Source organism: Macrotis lagotis, chromosome 4 (assembly GCF_037893015.1).
Source record: "Macrotis lagotis isolate mMagLag1 chromosome 4, bilby.v1.9.chrom.fasta, whole genome shotgun sequence".
NCBI classification, from domain to species: domain Eukaryota; kingdom Metazoa; phylum Chordata; class Mammalia; order Peramelemorphia; family Peramelidae; genus Macrotis; species Macrotis lagotis.
In genome coordinates, this window is record NC_133661.1 from 75,171,481 (window position 1) to 75,194,375 (window position 22,895).

At 40.0% G+C, this 22,895-nt stretch overlaps 1 pseudogene; it reads right to left on the bottom strand.

Moving 5' to 3' along the window:
• Window positions 1-13,341: 13,341 nt before the first annotated feature.
• Window positions 13,342-14,830, bottom strand: LOC141519916 (actin-related protein 2/3 complex subunit 1A pseudogene; annotated as a pseudogene).
• Between the last annotated feature and the right edge of the window lie 8,065 nt (window positions 14,831-22,895).

The following is a 22,895-nucleotide window of genomic DNA, read 5'->3' on the forward strand; positions in this document are numbered from 1 at the left end:
ATCTGAAGTATTATGTTCAAATGCTTTTTAAAAACATATATATAAAATTTATGCAAGGCAGTGGGATTAAGTGACTTGCCCAAGGTCACACAATTAAGTTAGTATTAATTGTCTGGGGTGGGATTCAAACACAGGTCCTCTTGACTTCAGGACAGGTACTCCATCCACTACTCCACCTAGCTGTCCTCCAATAAATTTATATATTTTTTTAAAAATTCTTTTTCTAAGTCCAAAAGTGACCTTGTAGATTTCAATTTCGGGATCCTTGCATTAGAGTTTTGAACAAGAAACCAGTTTATGTGCTTTTGGACCCAATCACTAAGTCTGTGCCCATGTCCAGAATGTGAGGGTTTCACAATAGTTGAGGGGTAACATGGAATAATGCTGTAGAAAGCTTTAGTGTAAGACCTGGGGTCAAGTCCCTCTTCTAATATATTCTGTAGAAGTGACCTGGGCAAGTTATTTAACCTTTCAGAGCTCTTAAGCAAATATCTTTCTTCAGAACAATACCTATATGCAATGGTAAAAAGATTTTCTGTTTTTTACTGGGTGTTCTCCATACCAGGGAAATTTCAGGTCCAGGCCCGTAAGTCTTCCTAAGCCTTCCCCAACCTACCCCTTTGGGGAGGTAGTATTTTAAAAGGTGAACTACAGCCTCAGAGAGAAGCTTAGTTCTAGCCCAGCACTGGGATGTAGGTTTATCTTGATCAGAAGTGTTTGCTCTGGGTTGTCTGTGGAGCTGAACTTTTCCTGGGAAATCATGTTAGTCACAGAGCATACCAGTTAACAGGTGTGAAATGAATGCTTTATACATAACCAGGTTATTGCAGTGGAGCATCTAGGATAAGAATGAATCACAATTCATGCTCCTGAGGAGTAGACCACATCAGCATTCAGTAAAATATTGCAGAACAATACAAGGCTAAATAATAAAGAACTTTAAAAGAGAAGTGAAGATGGACCTAGAAAAAAGCTCATGGAGGCCTTGTTGGATGAATAAGACATGGAGAGACAGAAGAGTACAATGGGGAAAGATGAGGGAGGGAGGTATATAAAGAGAATGGTGGGATTTAAAGCACAGAAGCTGGAGTTGATATGTTCTAGGGAAGGAACCAGCCTAATTATCTCAAAAGGTCCTTGTTGGAAACTTGTGGTTGAGTGTAGCTAACATGAATTTCAGATTGATTACAGAAACATAGAATTTTGATATTAAAACAAACCTTAGAGGTCATTGGCATCTGCTTCCCTCCCAGTGCAAGAATACCTTCTGAAACATTGCTGAAAGGCAGCCGGTTGGTGAAGTGGATAGAGTGCTGGGCTTAGAATCAGGAGGGCCTGAGTCAGGAGCTTCCTAACTGTGTGAACTTAGGCAAATCACTTAACCTGTTTGCCATCGGAGAAAGGCATGGCAAATGACTCCAATATGTTTGCCAAGAAAACTCCTTGGACAGAAGTCCACAAGATCATGAAGAGTTGGATGTGACTGAAATGCCAATTTATAATAATAATAAAACAATAACATTGCTGAAAGATAGTCAGTCATTCAGTCTCTGTTTATACTTCTGTGATGGAGAGATCATGAGTTTTTAAAAGGCAGTGTCCTTTTGTGGCCATGTCCCTTTACAAAGTTATTTCTAATATTGGGCCCAAATCCACCTCCCTGTAATTCATTCCTACTTTTGTCCTCTTGAGTCACACAGCAAGTGCACTCTTCCACATAACAGCCATTCTAATATAATATTTGGACACAGCTATCATATTATTATAGGGTGGGGCCAGGTTATGAAAAGACTTGAAAGCTAGGGCAGAGAAGTTTAGACTTGACTTGATCATTAAGCAGCTAATGTAGCTTCTTGAGCAAGGAGTGACATGAAGCAAGTATTTTGGGAAGGTTAATTGGAGAGTATGATGGATTGTAATGGATAGTAACTGAAGGCAGAGACTAGGGTATTCTTGCAGTAATCTAGGAGAGGGGATTCCAAAGACACTTTGAAAGAAGAAGTAATAGGATTTAGTGATGGATTAGACTTATTTAGGAATTTAATCCCAATCAGTGCCTTGCCTCATCTTATTACCTGTTTCATCTGGGTCTGAGTCTTCAACTCAATTAAGAACAAGAACTATCTACTACTTCTCATATTTCCCCCTCCAGCAGTTAACTCAATGCTTTGTATCTGTATTCAAGATGAAAAATTAACACAGGATATGAGGGAAGGGAAGCATCAAATCAGAACCTCCAGATTTCTAACCTGAATGATGGAAACAATCCACAGTGCCATTGACAACAAGGAGGAAATTATGAAAAGAAGCCAGATTCTAGGACAAGTTGAGGAATTTGCAAGTTGCCACAATGAGTTTGAGATAGAAGTAGGGCATTTAAGTAGATGTGGTAGAGATTCAAGAATAGATGAAAGGTTGGGGCTAGGGATAAGGTTGTTGAATCATTTATACAGAAGTAATATTTGAAGCAAAAAAATAAAATAGATCTCTGAAGAAAGCTGTATAGAGAAAGGCAAAGGACCAGTGAGAGAATCTTAGAAGCTGCCCAGAGTTACAGGACATGACAGGAGGAAGAGGAACCAAGATAGACTAAAGAAGGATTGCAGAGTGAATGTCTGCCCTCAGAATGATCTCCCCTTCCAAACAGCTTCTAGTCCACTAGAAAATGGTAGGAAACCAAACCTCTTGAGGCTATGAGGCTTTCAGAGTTGGTCTAGAACCAAACCAAGTCCCAGAGTCATGGGCCACTGGCTTTTACTGTGACACTTGAATCAGAATTAACCAAAAACCAGCCCTATCAGAACACAGATACTGAAGAAAGCTCTCTGACTCTCTGACCACCCACCAACAGTGGTAACCTCTTGCTGTGCAAAGTTTGCTACTCACTCTAAGGTTTGGGAAAACTGGGCAATTATATCTGAATAAAGAAACCAGTGAGTCACACAGAGGGTTTTCCCTTGCAGCCAACAGCTGAAAGTTATAACTGGGTGTGGGACAAGGCAGGAGCCCTGCCCTTAATATCTCCAACGTGATACTTCATTTAAAGGTAAGCTTTACCTCTGGGTGATTCCTGCTGTGGTAATGATTCCAGGTTGGGCTTAATGGATTAATGTCGAGGGCTTCTCAATCCTGGGCAACCCTTACCAAACACTAACTGTATCAAGCGGGATCATTAGAGCTATTGGAGAGATACAAGTAAAATACATAGAGGCTTGTAACTGGATGCAAAATGAGTAGGAAACACAAATCAACCTACAATCATGTGCAAAATAACAATGCATGGATGAACCAAGTATAGAAGGCTGAAGAGCAACCGGTAACAGGACTAAACAGCAGAGGCTACCTAGAAGGGAAGAGTAAAGGGATCAAAGTATGTAAAGGAAGGATGCTCACTGGTGGAAAAAAAGAAGGGAAGGAGAAAGGAAGGCTATGGTAACAATGGTGTGATCCAAATAAAGAAATGGAAAGGAGTATCAAAGAATATCAAAAAAGAAAAGGAACTGCTCTTGGTAGTGGACAAGTGGACTTGCTCAATGAAGTGGACATTTGGTTGCACAGGCTAGACTGAGTTTGAATTTTATGGGATGGATTTATGGAAATAAAATCATAGAAATAATTCAGTAAAATTAGCCAAACAGCTAGTGCCATTTTCTGGGTGTTATCATGGTTGGTAGTAGAGTGATGGAAGTGGGAGGTGAGGGGACAGGGATGAGAAATATTGCAGATATAAGATCAATGGGATTTGACAACAGATTAGATACAAGAATTAAGGAAGGGGGAAGACTCAGATAAAACATTTATTATAGAAACTGGGTTAAGGGTGTCATTGACAGGAGTAAAGTCACAAGAAGCAGGTTCAGAGGTACCAGGGAGAGATTATCTTGGTTTATGATATGGTAAGTATGGGTTGCCACTTTTGAGATAGCCACATTGAGCTATTCTGGGGCAGCGGGAGATATGGATCTGGATCTCTAGAGAAGCAAATTTGGGAATCTTCCATGAAAAATTGGGAAGCTGCCAAGTAAATTGCATTATCAGAAAGAAAGAACTGGTGTCAATGCTGAGAAGTTCTGAGACGTGTAAAATAGTTGAGGGAGTTCCCATTAGGAAGGGGCAAGTGAAAGATATACATTGCAGGGAGAATCAGTGAGACTTGGTGCTTTGGTATAACTTGTGGGAAGAAGAAAAACAAAGCATCAAAGGCCACTGAAGCTAGTTTAAAGATTTAACAACTAGAAGAATGCTGGTGTCATTGATAAGAGTGGGGAAGTGGGAAGTGAGAACAGCCCACTGAAAGGGGCTGTTGCAAACATGTTATATTTGAGTGAAGTGCAAGATATCAAGGAGAGAGATTGGAGATGTGTTGAAGATGGTGGGCAATAGGAATCTCATATACCTAGAATTCAAATGAGAAGTCAAGATCTAGAAATGTGGATTCAGGAGTCATCACTAAGAAGGTTGTGACTCTCATGGTGGAATGAACACAGGAGGAATTATAGATTTCATTAGATTTCAAAGACCATACCTAGCATGTGCCCACAGGTATGATTAAACCAGGGTAAGAAGATGAGAAATGATGAATTTCATTCATCTTTTTTTTACAAGGCAGTGGGGTTAAGTGACTTGCCCAAGTTCACACAGCTAGTTAATTATTAAGTGTCTGAGGCTGGATTTGAACTCAGGTCCTCCTGACTCCAGTCCAGTGCTCTATCCATTGTGCCATCTAGCTTCCCCATTCATCTTTTTTTAAAGAGTATATATAAACTGGGGGTCCTTTTGAGTAGAGGAGAGAATATATAGCAAAGTCCATGATAGAGGATAAATATTTTTGAATTCTGAGGAGGAAAGACATAATCTAGATTTGGAGAAACATAGTTCAACTGCTTCACTTTGAAAAAAGGGAAACTGAGGTAAGAGGTAAAGTTCCTTGAACAAAGTCAGGTTAGATCATAAGTTTACAACTGAGAAGGTAGGTCTTTTTTTTCCTGCTTAGCTATCTCTGTGGTCAGAGACTGCTGTGAAGGGAGAGGATTCAGTCAATAAATACTTGTCAAACATCTACCACAGGGGGATACCACAGGGAGATTCATCTTCATGAGTTCAAATCTAGTCTCAGACACTTATTAACTGTGTGACCTTGGGCAAGTCACTTCACCCTGCTTGCTTTCCTTTCTTGTCTGTAAAATGAGCTGGAGAAGAAAATGGCAAACCACTTCAGTACCTTTGCCAAGAAAGCCCCAGATGGGGTCACAGTCATACATGATTGAACAACAACAGTGTGCAAAACACAGCCCTTTCATTCTGGCGGATGGACTGTGAATATTAATCTCTGTTCTTTGCCTTTATGCATTTGCTCATTCTTGTATTAGATAAAGAAGACTGAAAATGGTTATGACCTTGTAAGCTTTGGAAGGTCAGACCACCAGAGTTGAATCTAGGAGTTGGACTCCATTCTAAGATGAGCCAGGAGTCAGACCTTGGGGAGTCAAGTCCTACCATAGCAGAGATGAAGACTCCATCCATTGATCATGACACATCTGGAAATAAATCTGGTGGAATGAATGTCATGTAGACTAAACCCAGAATCCAAGATGGAATAAGAGAGCAGACCACTGGGCATTTATGGAGAAGGTTTGTACTTCTGGTCTTGCTCTATTTTCAGTAAATATCCCTTGGTTGGAGAAGACATTGGAAAGTCTCAGAAACCATCCCATCCAACCTTTTCATTTTCCTTTTATAGATGAGCAAATAGAGGCTCAAGGAGATAAAAGTGCTTTGCCCTAGACCACACAAATAGAAAATAACATAAAACCCAGACTCCAGATGTCCAAGGGTTCTTGCCACTATTCTACAATGTAGTCAGTGAAGATCCAGTCATAATTACTCATTTCTATTTCACTGTTAAGATTTACAAAGCACCTTCTTTCTAACAACCATACAAGATTAGCAGAGCTGGCAAGAGCCTCATTTTACCCTTGCAGAAACTGAGGTTCAGAGAGGTTGTGACTTGCCTACAGCAATTCATTTGGTAGTGCCAGGGTTTGCATGTGGACTCCTGCCTCCAAGTCTGCTTTGCTTTTTTATATACCATCTTGTCTTTCTAACTAGGATAAAGAGTTATTCGTACTTGAAGTAGTAAAGAAGTTTTAGCCATGAGGCTTTGGAAACATCCAATGGAGGGGCAGCTAGGTGGTACAGTGGATAGAGTGCCAGCCCTTGCATTAGGAGGACCTGAGTTCAAATTTGCCCTCAGACACTTAATAGCTGTGTCACCGTGGGCACCGATTGTCTTTAAAAAATACGAAGAGAAATTGGTTAATGGAATGTGGAGACCTGAAAGAAAACTCTCCAGAGATATGCCCAGCTACATATATAGGACCAAGCAGCAAAGATGGTAGAATCTTAATTTGAGAGGGGGTCAGCAGTGCTAGAGTTGTAGACACTGATCAAATAGACACTGAATCTTGAGGATGAATGAATAAAAAGAGAGAAGATAACAAATGTGGGGAGTCCCCTTCCAGCAGGAAGTTCACTTATGAGATTCTGTCACCAAAAAAAGGGGTGGGGGTTGAGGAATAGAACCAACACCTGAGAAGGCAAGCTTTTAGTTTGAATGACTCAGTCTCTTTGAGCTTAATGACAATTATGAGCTCAATTACAAAAAAGGGAAACTAAGCATAACCTTCTCTCTTAGGGTCAATCTCCCTAAGAGGATGGAAACGTGCACATGTATATGAATAGTGTGACTCCAAAGACCTTTCAACATGGTCTCAGTTGAGAAGTTCCCTCTGGCCTTCCTCTTAGCACTTATTAATGCTCAGAAAAATTGTTTGTGAGCCCCAGGATAAGATTTGAACATTGTGCTTGTAGCTCCCTGAACCACTTGTGTCTTGGTGTACCACAAAATAAATACCTATATGTTACAAGGACCAAGATTTTTTGACATGCAAATATAAATATATATATATATATATATATATTTTAAAAATTTATTTTTAAAAGCACAATAAAAGTTGTGACCCCTAGGTACTGTGTACTCAGCACCTATCTGATTTACCTGCCTTGAAAACTGAATGCCCAACCTCTTTTCTGAACCATCTTCTTCCTCTGATTTCTAGTTGTCTTAAGGATGTATAGCTTTTGGAAATGAATAAATGAAAGTATAATGGAATTTTTTTACCTTTCACCATCTTTTTGGTTGTTTTTGCAAGGCAATGGGGTTAAATGACTTGCCCAAGGTTGCACAGTTAGGTAATTATTGTCTGAGGCTGCATTTGAACTCAGGTCCTCCTGACTCTAGGACCAGTGAACTATCCATTGTGCCACCTAACCTGTCCCTATCTTTCACCATTAAATGAATCTTCTTGAGCTAAAGGTGTCCAAAGAATCAATCCGTCCAGAATCAGATTATAAATCACAGATCTCTGTGGCAGGAAAAATCAAAAGAAGGACAGCCAGAGTTGGGCTTTTCTTCACTTCCCCACAACTCTGCTTTCCTGCCTTAGTTGGTGGATGTTCTGAACTGGGGAAAAAACTAAGAGTGGAGTGTCTAATTCCTTCAGCTCCTCATCCTGCCCCCCAAACCTGGGATGATTCTATTCCTTCATCTTTTTGCACCTTTGCCAAACTCCAGCCCTTGAGTATATTAGCCATGTAAGCAAACCCATTGGCAAATTCCAAATCACTGATTAAATTTGAGTTGAATTTAATTGCTGTTGCTCTTTCAGTTATGTCTGACCCCATTTGGGCTTTTGTTGGTAAAGATACTGGAGTGGTTTGTTATTTCTTTCTCCATTTCATTTTACAGATGAGGAAACTGAGGCAAACAGAGATTAGTGACTTGAGCAGGGTCACACAGATAGTGTCTGAGGTTGGATTTGAACTCATGAAGCTGAATCTTTCTGACTCCAGGCCTGGCATGCTCTCCACTGCATCACCTAGCTTTCCCTTGAATAAGAGAATACCATTGCCTTCCTATTGCCTTGGTTTAGGACCAGGTGATGGGGCATGGAAGAATTGAATGCAGTTCAGCTGAACACCTTCCAAAACCCAAACAGGTTGCTTCTGGCATTGCCGTCTTGTAGATGAGTCAAGAGTCAAGAGTCACATGAATGAAGGAGTAGCTATGGTCAGAAGGCTTTCTAAACCGCTTTGCACTGAAACATTTCTGAATTGAACAAAGAAAATGGATGAAGACCAAAACTGTGTAGCTCAAGAAACCATGATAGTTAGAAGAGAAAAAAGGGATAATGGGAGTGGGGTAGTGAGCTTCCCTTGGAATCTTTTGTGAATGTAATAAAGTATCTTTGATACTTAAAAAATGCACGATGAATTTTTCCTTCAATTCCATTTTCTCTAATCAAACTTGGCAAAATCATTTAAAAGTTTCTTCAGTTAAATTTCTAATCTTGGTCAGTCACTCAAATATTTAATGAGTGGTTACATGGCATAAGGTATGCAAATGGGAGCAGGTGCTGTGGAGAATAGCCCCTGACTTCAGCAACTGGAAGATAAGATATCAATAGGGAACATTTTTTATGAGGTATAAGTTAAGACATCTATAAGTAAGGAATAAAATATATAGAATAGAGAGGATTCAAGAAAATCCCTAGGTAGCAAAGTGGATAGAACACTTGCACTTGGAATCAGGAAAATTCATCTTCCTGAATTCAAATCTGGTCTCAGACAGTAAGCTGGTAAGCTAGCTATGTGACCCAGACAAGTCATTTAATTCTATTTGCCTCAGTTTCCTCATTTGTAAAATGGGCTGGAGAAGGAAATGGCAAACTACTCCAGTAACTTTGCCAAGAAAACCCCAAAATGGAATCATGACGAGTCAGTGTCGGTCACCCTCAACCTGGTTTAGCCTGTCTGCCAAGACACTTTTATCAGGGTGTAGCCTAAAAAGGGCTCTGCAGGCCCTCCTCTGCAGGCACTTATCCTTCTTGAATATACCCCATTCTCTCTGCCATTTTCAACTAGGTAGAATTTCTCCTGGAAGAGGTGAAGAATGAGGGGGAAGGGGAAGGTTGTTATAGGTATAAGAAAAAGAAAAGATATTGTAACTTAGAGGTAGTGATTGAAGTTTTGTCCAAAATTTCAAGGTTGTTGACATCATGTGTATTTGACACCTATTTATCAAGAATAATTAAAGAGAGACAATATGGATTAATGGAAACAAGGCCAGCCTCAAATCAGGAAGACCTGGTTTGAAGGTTGTTTTTTAGCCTCTGTATAACCTTTGACAAGGGTCTTAACCCATCAGTTTCCCAGGTAACTTCTTTTCTTTCTTTCTTTCTTTCTTTCTTTCTTTCTTTCTTTCTTTCTTTCTTTCTTTCTTTCTTTCTTTCTTTCATCTTTGTCCTTTGTTCTCAAATTTGACCATGACATCAAGGAGGTGATACTATGACAAGAATATGAATTGAATCTGAGTGAGGGGCTGCTGTGCTATGTCACCAGCCCCACTTTCTCCTCCAGAGTCATTTGGGTCCAGTGGCCAGATAGGAATCAGGATGACTGGAGATGGTCCTGGATGAGAGGCAATCAGGTCAAGTGACTTGCCCAAGGCCACACAGCTAAGTCAGTGTCAGGTATGTGAGACCAAATTCAAACTCCCATCCTCCTGACTCCAAGGCCAGCCACCTGGCTGCATTGATAGTAAGCATTTCTTCGATAGTAATTAACTGTGAAGTCACAAGTTCAGACAAAAATAATTCAATTCAAATGCTTCAATTCCTTAGTCACTCTTTTGAACTCCATATAAGATGTTCCCTAGGGAAACTACATGGTGCAGTGAATAGAGTACTGGCCCTGGAGTCAGGAGTTAGCTGTGTGACCTTGGATAAGCTACCTAACCCCACTGCCTTACCAAAACAAACAAACAAAAAAGATCCTCCCCAACATGTCCCTCCTTTGCTCACTTCAGAAGCTGGACCATGTCTTGTTCCAGTTGGTTCCCAAGTCACCTACCCCTTCTATAGATGGAGGGTGGGAATGTAAAATCCTAGGGAAATCACTTAACTACCCACAGCCTCAGTTTTCTCATCTGGAAAATGGGGATAACAATAATATTGGGTTGCTCAAGTTCCCTAGACCTTCCATGGGATAGGTGTATTTCTCTCCCTATAACAGACTGACATAAGACCTGAGCAGCCTCTCATATATAGCCCCTCTCACCCCCAAACCCATTCCCAATTTTCCACTCCACTATGCTGAAAGCCAAAATTGATCCTTATGACTCCAAAGGCAAGTAGTTCAGTTGGTTGGAAACACAGGACTCATGAAAGGGACTGAAATTTTGTGGAGAGCATGGTTTTAAGAGCTTTAATTGACTCTTCAGTTGCTCAAGAAAGAGTCCCACACTGGAGAATCTTTGCTAAAACTCAGAGAAACTGAATCATTCAGCCTGGAACCTGCCCCTTAAATACGCAGACCTCCCTAGTCTCAGCAGGGAAATTGATTCTTAGGAAAGAAATGTAATGATGGGGGAAATGTGGGGAAAAATTAACCAACAAAGTCCAATTGCTTAATTATGGATTTTCCTCTTCTCCTTCCCAAAAAAATCCTACAAATAAAGAACTGCCATCTTATTTCCTATATCCCCCCCAGAAACACTTTTTTAAAAAAGAGCAGATTTTACATTAAAAAAAACAAGAAGAAATAAGGTGGGCTGCCCAACTGCTCCAACTTACTATAATCAACTTGAGATTCAACAGTTTGTTCAGAATGCTTTGCAGGATCCATTCTTTAAGTGGCTAAACAGCTTCAGATTTTCTCCCAAATCCTGTTCATTGATGATATGACCATCAAGTGTTCTGAGATCAGCAGTTTTACACACACACACACACACACACACACACACACACACACACACACATCACTAATTCTCTACCCCAACATTATATTTATGTGGACAAACTATAAGGTTCAAGGAGAAATAATATTTATTTATTTATAGTTATATAGTGCTTTGAGGTTTACAAAGTATTATTTATATAGATACATATATTTTTCCTCATTTGATCATTATAAAAATTTTGTGAGTAGATGATCTTATTATTATCATTTTAAAAAACAGATGAGGAAACTGAAGCAAAAAGAAGTGACTTGGGGCAGCTAGGTGACACAGTGGATAGAGCACCGGCCTTGGAGTCAGGAGTACCTGAGTTCAAATCCATCTTCAGACATTTAATAATTACCTAGCTGTGTAGCCTTGGGCAAGCCACTTAACCCCATTGCCTTGCAAAAAAAAAACAACCCTAAAAAAAAGTGTTCAGGGTCATAGAACTAGTGAGTATCTGACATAGGATTTGAATTTAGGCCTTCCTAACTCAAAATCTAGCATACTGTTCCCTAGGGGCAGTTGTACTGAGGCTGCAGAACTCCCAAATGTAACCAAAACTAGATTAAAATTACCTGGGAAATGTTTAGCAAAATAAATAAAAATTCACTATAGATAATGTTGATTTGCGGTTTACTAAGTCCTTGTGCAGCCTACAGGGTTCTGTTCCTCTACATACCACCTTGCCACCTCAAGGAACACTACTTGAGAGATTAGATTAGGATACCAATACTGCTACTACTATTACTACCACTGATACATGTATGTAACTAAGTATATATAACTTTAAATTGTGCATGGTATGTTACTAATAAGATTTCATTTTATTCTCATAGCAACCTTAACTAGGTATGAATGGGGGAAACTGAGGCAGAAGGTTTTTTTTTAAGCACATCTAGGATCAAATAGCTAGTAAGAGTCTGAGGTTGGCTTTGAATTCAGAGGACCTATAGTCTATCTACTGTATAACCTAATTATGATTTTTACAGGATATTATATAATTGCTAGCATTTCAGAAATACTATAGTTTCCTGTATAAAATAAATTTGTTGTTGCTAACTGATAAACACAGCTGCCCCATGCAGAGCATGACTGGGTGTCTGACCTGGGATGGATTAACCTTAACTCTAGGGGAGATTGCTAATTCCACTTTTGTAGAGAGTAGAAAGAGAACCCTTCAGGGACAGTTGGCAGCTTAGTCAAGGAGGGCATGCTGGGAATAGCCAGCAGCCTAGTCTAAGGGAGGTATGCCAGATCCAGAAGCCCAGGGATGGACTGTCTCTCTCTGTCATTCTCTTATCTCCAAGAAAGGTATTGAGGAAGAATTAGATCTATCTACCACAGAGCAAATATTTAATTCAGTGGTACCGGAAAGAATTTAGAATAAAAACCACTTTCCCAGAGCAGTCTTGAAGGAGGGGGTCACAGCTTAGCAGACACAGAATGGTGTGGGCTGAGAGGTCTCTCAGCCAATCAGGAGTCATATTTCCCTCCAAGTAAGTAGGGTAACAGGACTATCCCTCAGGAAAACCCTGAGCTTGGGCAGAACTAGGGTTACACCTGTAATACCCTTTTCAGTTAAAGCCTTTAATTTTTTTTTTTTTAGGTTTTTGCAAGGCAATGGGGTTAAGTGGCTTGCCCAAGGCCACACAGCTAGGTAATTATTAAGTGTCTGGGGTCTGATTTGAACTCAGGCACTCCTGACTCCAGGGCTGGTGCTCTATCCACTGCACCACCTAGTTGCCCCTAAAGCCTTTAATCTTACAAGAGGTTCCCACTCACTAATGAACAATTAGTCAGCTTCGTATTATATCAGGACATTCAATAATAAAACACAAAAGGATCTTATATTTTAAACTACTCCCCTCATTTTATCTGGTCCCTGAGATGCAGAATAGTTAAATGATTTGCCCAAGATCACATAGCAAATCCCAAATTCTGGATTCCTGATTCTTAATTCACTACCTTTTCCCTAGGTCTATAGTATCTTTAACAAAAATCCCCTGAAGATCACATTACAGCATTTGTGGTGTTTTGTAAAACTGACCTTTCATTCTGGGTCTTTTGGGGAGCTTGGGGTTCACACCATAGAGTCACAGATCAAGGCCTAGAAGAAACGTGAAGCTAGGAGAGCATCAATTTCTATCTCACCTCAGGGGCAAATCACCTAACCTCTTTTAGGTTCATTGATCTCACCTGTATAATGAGTGATCCTGATGACTCTTCTGATTCATAATCTATGACGCTTATTCAGATTCAAGAATACTGTTTATTGTCTGTGTCCAATTTATGACAACATAACCCAGAGCTAGTAGAAACCATCCTGTCCAACTGATTTTACTGATGAAGAAACTGAGGCCAAGGGTAGTTAAGTGACTTGTCTAAGGTCATTAAGGTGAAATTTGAACTAATTTCTTTGACTTCAATGTTCTTTCTTTTTTTCCTGTATTTTTTAAAATTTTTTTCTAGCAGACAATTTACATACTCCCCCCCCCCTTTAATTTAGTGTGACAATTTTTCACAATAAACTACTTAAAGAGTAGCTTTGGTCAAGAATGGAATGAAATAGCCAATCAAAAAGACATCACTGCTGATTTTTTTAAAACCAATACATTTACCAATTATGTTCAAAAAACAAAAACAAAACATCTGTAAGGGATATTTTCCCAGTTTTGACTTGTGTAGGGTCTTTCCCATCTTCATGCAAATGCTGGAGAGCTGCATTCTGTCAAGTGTCTGTCATGCTAGAGAATGGAAATATAGCTTCACATGATTCGTAATCCCTGGATTGAAGACTCTAAAGTCTTGAAATCCCAAATTGTCATTGCTCCATCAATGCCAGCGGTGCAAAATTTGCAGCAGTCTTGCTTGTCCACTTCATAAATAGACACTTGGGTGATACTGTTTTGGTGTAGCGTGTCTACAGCAGTGTTGCGATCCTCAGTCGTGGCTCTCTTGTCCAGTTGCGGAAACGTTCCATGGCAGAGATGTTGTGTTGGATACTCTGTTTTGGAATGTCTAACTTGGAGACAAAGGTCAAGGAGCCACGATCATCATAATTAAACAGCATTGGGCAGCAGTCATGGCCAGCAGCCACCACGCTATTCTCAGAGACAAACGACACACTCAGGAGTGGGAGGAACTCTGTTTTCAGCTGTGAAACCATCATGTTTTTGGAGGCATCGGCAACTGACATGGTACTATTGTGGCTGACCCAAACCAGGAGATTCCCACTGGCAGAAAAACTAACCCCATGGACCCAACCACCACTTCCGGTACCACCAAACTCTGACATCAAGTTGTCCAAAAGGCATCTTAGTACCCCATGGAGTACTTTTCATCAACTTCTTTAATGTAGACAGAAAAAACTCTGCATTTGAAGTCACAAGATCCAGCAGCCAGCAAAACGTTGTTGGGGTGCCAATCCAAACTAAGGACAGTAGAACGAATTGGCTTTTTTATGTGTTTGCTCACCCACCAGTCATTTTCAGACTCGAAGTAGCACACAGAAATTAATCTAGCTCCGCTACCTACAGCAAATTTATTCTCCAGGGGAGACCATTTTACAAAGGTGGCTGCAAGATTAATCCTCAGGATCACCAGAGTTGGTTTCCAGATGCCATCTTTCTGACTCCAGACATAGGCATTACGGTCTGCACCACAAGTTACAATTCGATCGCTCTTGGGAGCCCAGTCAATTGACCTGTGATGTGTCCATTATGTTCCTTCAATTCATGGGCTTTCACCCATTGGTTCCCATTCTTTTTGTAAATGTGGACTTCATGATTATTGGGGCTAAGAGCAATCTGAGTTCGGTCTCTGTTCCAAGCATAGCAGGTGATTGGCTCTAGTAAAAATTGATGTAAGGACATTATTCTTAGTGTTTTCAAAAGGGGAAAAAGCTGGGATGGGGAGGGTGCGGACGAGCCCCGGAGCGGAGGATTCGCGGACTCTGGTCAGTCGACGCGAATGAGCTCCGGCGGGCGGGAGGAGGAAGACCTGTTCTTTCTTTTTTAAAAAAAATATTTATTTATTTATTTTTTAGCAAGGCAATGGGGTTAAATGATTTGCCCAAGGTCACACAGCTAGGTAAATATTAAGTGTCTGGGGTCGGATTTGAACTCAGGACCTGTGCTCTATCCACTGCACCACCTAGCTGCCTCATCAATACTCCTACTGAGTCACACAGAATAAGGTTTATGTGCTACAGATTATTTCTGCTCTAGATATACTCCCTCCTCCCCATGACATCCTAGGTTTGTTCATTGTTGGAAATGTTCACAGCCCATGATTGATAAAGGGAGGGCACATACCTTGGAGAAGAACCTCCCAAGACATCAGAAATAGGAAACAAATCAGATGTGCTTGAGCAAGACCCCATCCCTTTCTAAAGAATCCCCCTGCCCTTCATTTGCATTTTTAAACTACTTTGGTGGAAAGAAAATAATCCAGGTGTTCTCATGAAACTAGGAGGAGCAAACTTGGAGAATGTAGGTAACCTGGGCATGCCAAGTCCTGAGGGCAGCATGGTCAAAGACTCAACAACTCCCTCCTGCTACTGAGACCTGGCTGCATTTTTTGCCCAGGATTCCCTTCCCCTGTCACTGCTCCTTCACACCCCAGCTGTCTCCAGTTAGTCCTTAAGCCATCCCTTGGGGGCAGTTAAACCACAGCATAATAAAGGCCTCTTGTTTTGTTGGGTTTTTTAAATCAACATTTGCCAGTCTCAAAGCCAAACCAGCTGCAACACTCTGGGACACCTTTGGAAAAGTCCAATAGGCACCTCAACTTTACAAGTGATATTGCCCACCCTCCCCTGGTTTTACAGGGATCATCCACCTGCTCTTCCTATTTGTACCAGATATTCAGGGGAAGCACCATCCTCATCCAAATATGAAAGCCTCCCTACTCACATTGCCCCTAAAAAAAGTTAAAAAACATGCTTCTGCTCCCCCACCCATTGAAATTCAGGGTTGAGCTTGAGAGGTATGGGTAGGGGGAAGGACTTTGGAAAAATAAGATCAGAAATAGCAGGATGAATAAGCAGAGACAAATGTCCTTGACTTCATGGCCAGACACAAGAGTCCCCCCAAATAGAAACATTTTTCCTCCAAAAGACATATAAGATTGTCTCCCAGGTCAGTCCATCCCTGTGTCTAGCTAGATCTAACTCTGCACCAATTTACTTAGGACTAGGCATTTGATAAAGTTAGGAATATGATCTGCTAGTAGTATCTAATAGTGTTTTAGCTCAGGGTCTAGGTCTGAATAAGGAGGAGGAAAAAACTGGGGTAAGATAGTTTTTGTAAAGCATTTAACTTAGTATATCATGCTGTTGTTCAGTTGTTTCAGTCATGTCAAACTCTTTGTGACTCCATTTGGGGTTTTCTTGGCAAAGATACTGGAGTGGTTCATCATTTCCTCCTCCAGCTCACTTTATAAATGAGGAAACTAAGGCAGAGAGCTACAAGTGACATGCCCAGAATCACACAGTTAGCAAGTATCTGAGACAGATTTGAACTAATGAAAAGGACTCTTCCTAACTCCAGGCCCAGTGCTCTGTGTACCGTGCCACCTAGCTGTCCCTCTGGTCCATAGCAAGGGTTACATAACTGTTATTACCTATGATGGTGATGATGCTCCAGGGCAGTGAATTCCTCATTTACTTCCAGGGGGCCAGAGAATGGAGTCTCCATGCCTCCTGAAGACCAGTGATGTCAAACTCAAATAAAAAGAGGGTCATTAAACTTTTATATGAAGATCCCTATGGGCTACTGTATACTGACCTAGAAAATCAGCTATTAACATTATGTTCTATTTTGAAGAAGGAAATGCCAAACCACTTCAAAATCTCTGCCAAGAAAACTCCAGATGGGGTTCTGTAGAGTTCGACATGACTGAAACAATGGGACAACAATAAATGTTCCATTGTATTTTATTTATTTTGTTCAATATTTTCCAATTACATTTTCTTTTATTTTTTTCCTTTTTTGATTTTTGCAAGGCAATGGGGTTAAGTGACTAGCCTAAGGTCTAGGTAAATATTAAGCATCTGAAGTTGGATTTGAACTCAGGTCCTCCTGATTCCGGGGCAGGTGCTCTATCCACTGTGCCACCTAGCTGCCCCAAATGCAAGCCATTTTGTGTTTGACACCTCTAAAGGAAAGGACGGGTCACTTTCCCATTGGTCCTACAGTCAGACTGTCCTCTCTATCTGCTCTGCTGTTCCTCACCTTTCAGACTCCAGGAGTTTTTAATCCTAAAATTTTCCAATTACCTCTGGACTGAAAAGTGAACACCAGGAGCCAGAGGAAATGAAGAAATTCAGTAATCCTCAGTAGTCATTCAGTCAACATTTATTAAGACCTATAATGTTCCAGGGACTATATGAAGTGTGGGGCAGGCTCAGTAAAAAGTCAAGTAGAATTAGAAGGGGATCCTTATTCAGTGTAGTCTAAACACTGACTAGAGAGTCCACAGTCTTAACTCAGGAATTGGAGAAGAGGGTTGAGGCAGCAGGACTCCCTGGGGTCATCTCTGGCAGCTGCCATGCTTGCCTTGGTAAGTCCTGGGCAACAATTGTTTAGACCAAACTTCCTGGTGAATAACTTTTCTGAATTTAAAGGACCTTCAGTCATCTTTGATCTGGCATCCTTATTCTCTGGAGCCTTCAGTAGCTTTATGTTATTGGGACTGATGGAGGAGCCCTTGGGCCACAGAACAAGTCCAGATAGTGAGGACGACCCCAGGCTATCTCCCCTATGGGTTTACAGGGACCTAACAAGGGGTCTTTCTGTTTTCTCTTAATTGGGTTGTTAACAACTTGGTGGGAAGTAAAGGATCAATAACTCTCTTTTCAACTGCTGAAATTTGGGATAGGGGGATAAGGAAATCAAAAATCACTCTTTTAGCTCAGAGAAAGAAGATATTAGTCCAAATCACAAAGATATTAAGACTTTGACAGTGAAATAGGGGTGGATAGAGGACTTGGTCACCTATTAGCTTGTGTGACTATGTGCATTAAAACATTTAATTTGGACTTGCACCCCAGGACAGGGCTTCTAGGGACCTTGCCCCACTCTTTCTCTGACTCCTCTTTCTTCAAGTCAGTTCACTGTCTGGAACCCCAGCCTGGGGCTGAGCCTTCCTGACTGATGAATGAGTGAATGTAATCTCCCCTAAACCCCCAAGTAAATGGCCTCAGATCATGCTTCACACCCCATTCAGTCAAGGCATCTGCTCTGCCTTGCTGCACATATATCTCCTTCCCTAACTCTTTTGGGAACAGTAATTATTAACAGTAATAACAATGTTATCTTTGCTTTTGGTTTCCTTTAAATTCAATTTTATTTTATTTTCAGTTCTAAATTCTCCCCCACCTTCCTCTCCAAGTAACCCACCCACTGAGAAGGAAAGACAAATAAAAGCTGTTGAAAATATGTCACATTAGCTATGTTTAAAACAAAAAAAGAAAAAAAGAGAATATATGCTTTAATTGGCACTTAATCCATCAGTTTTCTCTCTGGAAATAACATTGTTTCATCAAGAATCCTTTGGAATTGTGTATGGTAATTGCAGTGATCAGTTACAATCTTTCAAAATTGATTATATCTACAATATTGTTGTTACTATAGAAATTGCTCATTTTGTTCTGCTTCTTTCACTCTGCATCAATTCATATAAGTCTTCTGAGGTTTTTCTGAAACCATCTCCATCTCCATTATAGCAGAATAGTATTCCATCACATTCATATACCATAATTTGTTCAGCCATTCCTCAATTGCTGGAAAATTATTCCAATATCTTTATCAACAAAACCTCAGAAAAGGATCACAAAGATTTGGATGCTGATGACAGAAAACTCAACAAATAGTTCTGAATTGCTTTTCTTTGAACAAGTCACTATCTTTCCATTACCCAATGCAACTCTCTAGAATATTCATTACTAAACAGCTGCTGATCCGTATTGATAGGAGAAATTCCTTCACTGGAATTTACTACCTGCTCACTTTTAGGTGTTTAATAAACATTTGCTGATTTATTGAATGCTTGCTGACAGAAAAAAAGAGAAGCTTAGAGAAGGAAGAAAGAGGTCCCTTTTATCTTAGGGAGAAGGGAAGTTATCCAGGAAGATTTCAAAGAAAAGGTTGAGTTAAGACTTAAAGGAAGAGAAGAATTTGTTTTTGCTTGTTTTATTTTGTTTTAAATTTAAATTTGGAAATTCACCATTATGGTTACATAGAAATAATATCAGAATGTGGAGAGAGAGACAGAGAGAGAGAGAGAGAGAGAGAGAGAGAGAGAGAGAGAGAGATAGTCAGACAGATAGACAGAAAGAGACAAACAATGGAGAGACAGAGAAGAGAAAGAGACAGAGAAGAAAAAAGTAAAAAAGAGAACGGGAGAGGATAGGATCTGCCTGGGTTTTCAGTTGCAGAAATGCCTAAGTCCTTATTTTAAATATTTACATAACAATGGCTAACTTTATTCAGCTCTGGCAGCTAAGTAGTGCAGTGGATAGAGTGACTGACCTGGAGTGAGAAAGACCTGAGTTCAAATCCAGCCTCAGACATTTACTAGCAGTGTGACCCTGTGCAAGTCACTTAAACCTGTTTGCCTCACATTCCTCAACTGTAAAATTAACTGGAGAAGGAAATGGAAAATTACTTCAGAAAACCCCAAATGGGGTCATGGAAACTCTGAAATGTCTAAATACTAACAACTTGAGGTCTGCGAAGTGCTTTACACCTATGATTGCTTTATTGGTATTTATTTATAATATTTACTATAGTCTCACTACATCCTGGTGATTTTAGTCTAGGCAGTAGACTAGGTCAGTTAGGGAGCCCTTGGATTTTTAGCAGTATGAATTTCTTCCTGATTCTTGAAAAGCTCATGAAAGCTCAGGTCATCATCTCTCAGTCTTCCAAAGCAAATCCTTGACTGTCTTCCCTGATCTCAGCCTTTGATAGGTAGAATAAATTTGGGCTTGAGGAAAATCTCTAATGCTCAAAACCCTGGTGCTTAGAACAGAGTTTGGAAAAAGCAGGATCTGAATAAATGCTTATTGGTTCATTGATTCTCTGAAGGAGCAACCCTGATTAAGGGTTTTTTTTTAATATGGATATCAAGACAAGAGGTCAAGCAGATTGCCATTAGAAAAATATGTTTTAATAAAGGAGGAACAGATGAAATCACACACAGAATCATAGATTTAGAGGAGGGTGGACACTAAAGGCTATCTATCCAATTCCCTAATTGTTTAGATAAGAAAATTGAGACCCAGAGAAGTCAAGAGCTTGCTTCACACAGGTAAAAGAAACAAAGTTAAGATTCAAATTAAGATCCTTTAACTAGAAATCTTATATCCTTTCTACTATCCAATATAAAAGTATAAAATATAAAAACATTCTAAAATAATAATTCTAATATAAAAGCATTCTAAAAGTCTTAGTGAGGCATAGGGGCTACGTTTAGTCCACTAAACTAGTCCACTGCCCCAGCTGAACTGCTCTTAAGGTCACACACTAACAGGGGGAGATAACACAGAGGAGAGGGGAGTTTCTGACTTCTACAAGTCAGAAGGAAGGTCACCATGATCCTTAGGGTGCAGAGCAAAGCAGGCAGTGATTCATCTCTTTTAACGTCATTTCAACTGATAAAATCATATCGGTTCCTGGTATTGACCCATTTGACTGTGTCAAGGATTTTGGTGGTAAAAAATAATCTTTACTGCAACATTGGTAGCTGTGGCTGCTAAGGAAGTGGGGGTTACAATACCTACAGAAGCATTTGATTAGGACCCATCTCCACTGAGGTTGCTTTCCTGGATAAGGGCTACAGGGGCTGGGCAAGAGACATGCAAATAAAATAGGATTTTTCTTTCTTTTTTTAAAATTTATTTTTATTAAAGATATTATTTGAGTTTTACATTTTTCCCCCAATCTTGCTTCCCTCCCCCCACCCCCCCACGGAAAGCACTCTGTCAGTCTTTACTTTGTTTCCATGTTGTACCTTGTTAGAAATTGGGTGTGATGAGAGAGAAATCATATCCTTAAAGAGAAGAGAAGTCTAAGAGGTAACAAGATCAGACAATAAGCTATCTGGTTTTTTTCCTAAATTAAAGGGAATAGTCCTTGCACTTTGTTCAAACTCCACAGCTCCTTATCTGGATACAGATGGCACTCTCCTTTGCAGACAGCCCAAAATTATTCCAGATTGTTGCACTGATGGAATGAGCAAGTCCTTCAAGGTTGAACATCACTCCCATGTTGCTGTTAGGGTGTACAGTGTTTTTCTGGTTCTGCTCATCTCACTCAGCATCAGTTCATTCAAATCCCTCCAGGTTTCCCTGAAATCCCATCCCTCCTGGTTTCTAATAGAACAATAGTGTTCCATGACATACATATACCACAGTTTGCTAAGCCATTCCCCAATTGAAGGGCATATACTGGATTTCCAATTCTTTGCCACCACAAACAGGGCTGCTATAAATATTTTTGTACAAGTAATGTTTTTACCCTTTTCCCTCATCTCTTCAGGGTATAGACCCAGTAGTGGTATTGCTGGGTCAAAGAGTATGCACATTTTTGTTGCCCTTTGGGCATAGTTCCAAATAGCTCTCCAGAAAGGTTGGATGAGTTCACAGCTCCACCAACAGTTGTAATAGTGTCCCAGATTTCCCACATCCCTTCCAACAATGATCATTATCCTTCCTGGTCATATTGGCCAATCTGAGAGGTGTGAGGTGGTACCTCAGAGAAGCTTTAATTTGCATTTCTCTGATAATTAATGATTTAGAGCATTTTTTCATATGGCTATGGATTAATGCGGATTTTTCTTTCAAGGTGGGAAAGATCATTTCCAGCTGGGGATAATGTAGATCAAATAATAAGATACATTCTGTAAAACACTTATTGCTTACAAAGTATTTTCACATCCATTAATAATGATAATAATAGCTAATGTTTCTATTATGCTTACTATGTCCAACACTGTGCCAGGCACTTTAAATTATTATCTTATTTGATCCTCACAACAAACCTGGTGGTAGGGATTATTATTATTATTATTATTATTAATTATTATTATCATCCCTATTCTGAAGATAAGAAAACTGAGGCAAACATTACCTAACATCACTCAGAGAATAAATGTCTGAGGTTGGATTTGAACTGAGGTCTTCCTGACTCTGGTCTGTACTCTTTCAACTTCACTACTTATCTGCCTCTGACTTGACTAATCTCATTAATAACAAAGGATAAAGACGGGATCTTGGATTTTCTTGTTACTCCCACATGAGGAACTCTTTAACTTCTAGATCTAAAAGTAGTAATTTTTGTTGCTGAAGTTTGTCCTTCATTCTCTCTCTCTCTTTTTTTTTTTAGGTTTTTGCAAGGTAAACAGGATTAAGTGGCTTGCCCAAGGCCACACAGCTAGGAAATTATTAAATGTCTGAGACTGGATTTGAACCCAGGTACTCCTGATTCCAGGGCCAGTGCTTCATCCACTAGGCCACCTAGCTGCCCCTTGCCCTTCATTCTCAAAGAAGACCCTGACATCAGGGAAATGATGCATGACATGAACTGGATTTAAGTAGCAGCAATAACAACAAAAATAATAGTACCCCTGACAGTCCTTGAGACCCTTTTGTGAGATCAAAACTATAAATAATCTTAAGAAAAAGGATTTAATCATAATATAAATACATTTTAATTTCTAATATGGTAAATATGCTAGATATAAGTCACATAAACAAAAGCTCTTAAAGACCACTCAGAATCTCCTTAACACAAGCAGCAACAATAGTGATCCAGCATGCACTGTCGTGAAGCCCTCTTTCCAGGGATATGAGTTCTTTACTTTGCCTAGGACATTTTCTAGCATTTTGCTCAGAGGTGACCCCATGACTGACCTTATAATCACCTGCAAGGTGAAAGATTTGTCTAATCAGAGCCTGGACATTAGCTAGATCCAGGAATGGAACATAGGACCAATGAGGCAAAGAGATTTTCTATTCTCCATAATCTGACAGCATTCCTTCTCTAATTCACAA